Source organism: Trichosurus vulpecula, chromosome 3 (assembly GCF_011100635.1).
Source record: "Trichosurus vulpecula isolate mTriVul1 chromosome 3, mTriVul1.pri, whole genome shotgun sequence".
Classification (NCBI taxonomy): Eukaryota; Metazoa; Chordata; class Mammalia; order Diprotodontia; family Phalangeridae; genus Trichosurus; species Trichosurus vulpecula.
This window is the reverse complement of record NC_050575.1, coordinates 165,269,287-165,271,490: the sequence shown is the minus strand read 5'-3', so window position 1 is coordinate 165,271,490 and position 2,204 is coordinate 165,269,287.

Genomic DNA, 2,204 nt, shown 5'->3' with positions numbered 1-2,204 from the left:
CTTTTTCCACTAGAGGGCACTGTGGGCCAGAAACCACAGGGCCACAACAGTATTTGGTTGAAGGAAAAGGTAATTGCTTCAACTGGGACTGCCCAGAGGAGAATGCTTTCACCCAAGGCATGTCCCTGAGTGCTAGAATGATTGGTAGGAGGTTAATAATGAGAACCTTGGCAAATGGGACTTCTAGTGCACTTTATTACTCCCCAGGTACAACCACTGGGCCATGTCCCAGTGAATTCCTGACTCAGAAGAGGCGGACCAGGGAGCATTGCAATGGTCAGGCCTCCTTTGGCCAGAGGGCTGGCTGGCTGGCTCTGGACCATGGGGATTCCGGCTTCCAGGCCGATCTGGGCAGAGGTATCCCTAAGGCATGGTAAATCTGTCTCCTGTCACCCTCCTGGGGTTGCTATAGGAACCTCAGAACCAAGCCTCTGTCTTTGGGGGGAGGGGAGGATGAAAAAGATCTGAGGCTCCCAGCCCATAATCCTAACTCCCTCTGCTTCCAGCAGGGATACACACACAGAGCTCCCCCTGATACACATAGCATCACCAAGGCAACCAAAGCCTGGGGCTGGCTGCCTGGCAACAGTAACCCTGCCCCCTTTCCACACACACCTCCATGTTTTCCTTTTGTGACATCTCTTCCTCTTCTGTCTTCTCCAAGGCTCCCTTAAGTGGTTATTTTAACCAGATGTCACTTAAGTACAAGTGATAGCCTTGGGGTCTGAGGCAAAATGACTTCTCCTCCCTCTTCCTCCCCTCATCCTTCAACCATAGGCCTGAAATCATGGAATCAGCTCCAAAATCTAATGGGTAGAATTATGGAATCTCAGAATGAGAAGGAAACTCAGAAGGCCTTCAGTTTAACCCACATCTGAACAAGAATCTCCCTAATAGCATCCCTGATGAGTGGTCATCCAACCTCTTCAAGATCTCCAGTGAGGGGAAGCCACCAGCTCCCAAGGCAACCTGTTCCATTTTTGGAGAAGCTCTCACTGTGGAGAGGTTTTTCCTTCTATAGAGCCTAGATCCCTAAACCTCTGTAACTTCTAATCCTTGCCGCTAGTTTGACCTCTGTGGCTGATCAGACCATCTGCCCCCTCTTTAACATGCCATCTCTTCAAACAGATGAAGATTTAGTATTCTGTTCAGTATCTTCACCTGGCTAAGCATTCTGAGCTCCTTCAGTCATTCCTGGGGAAGTGAAGGTAGGGGGAACATTCCAAAATATATACACACACAAGAGCTGATCCTCAGGACCCTAATTATAAGAGGTCAGAGTCTGAGATATAGGAGCATAAAAATGACTTAGGAACCATTTAATCTGACCCCTTCTTTTTACAGTTGAGGGAACCAAGTCCTGGAGAAGTTGTGACTTGTTCAAGGTCACATAGCTTTTGAACATGGGTCTTTTCACTTCAAGGCTAGTGAATGCTCTTCCCTGGGCTCCAGAAGAAGGCTGAGTAATGCAGCAGCAAAGAATCTAGGAAGGGTATTTGAAGCAAGTGACACAAAAAAAATTTTCACTAGGAAGAAAAACCCTGAATGTGATAAATTCGGGAAAAGCTTTGGTCTGAGCTTAGTTCTTGCTCTACATCAGAAAATGCTCTAGGAAAGAAATAGCATAAATACGATAAATGTGGAAAGAGATTCAAACATGATTTAGATTGAATTAAATGTCAGAATATCCAGGATCATCAAGGTTTAAAGCCAGAAGGGGTCTTGCAAGTCCAAAGCCCTCCTTTTGTAGTGAAAGAAACGGAGGCCCAGAAGAGTGAAGTTTTTGCCTAAGGTCACACAGGTATCAGGGTCAGGATTCAAACCCAGAACCTTTGACTCCAAGTCTAACATCTTTTTCACAGCATCCTTCTCCAAGCTGTGATTCTATCTCCACAATGTCTCTTGAATGCATTCCCTTTTTCTATTCTCAGGGCCACCACTGTAGTTTGGGCTCTTACCACTTCTCTCCTGGATTGCAGTAGATTCATGATAGGTTTTCTTGTATGTAGCCTCTCTCCTCTCCAATCCACCCTCCATGCAGTTGCCACAGTGATGTTCCTACAGTACATCTGACCATGCTTCTCCTCTGCCCCATAAACTTCCTTGTCTCTTTATTGCTTCCAGGTGTTTAAAACTCTTCACAGTGTGCCTCTTATTATAATATATTACTTCTTATTATATATTGTTGTTGTTAAGTCTTTCAG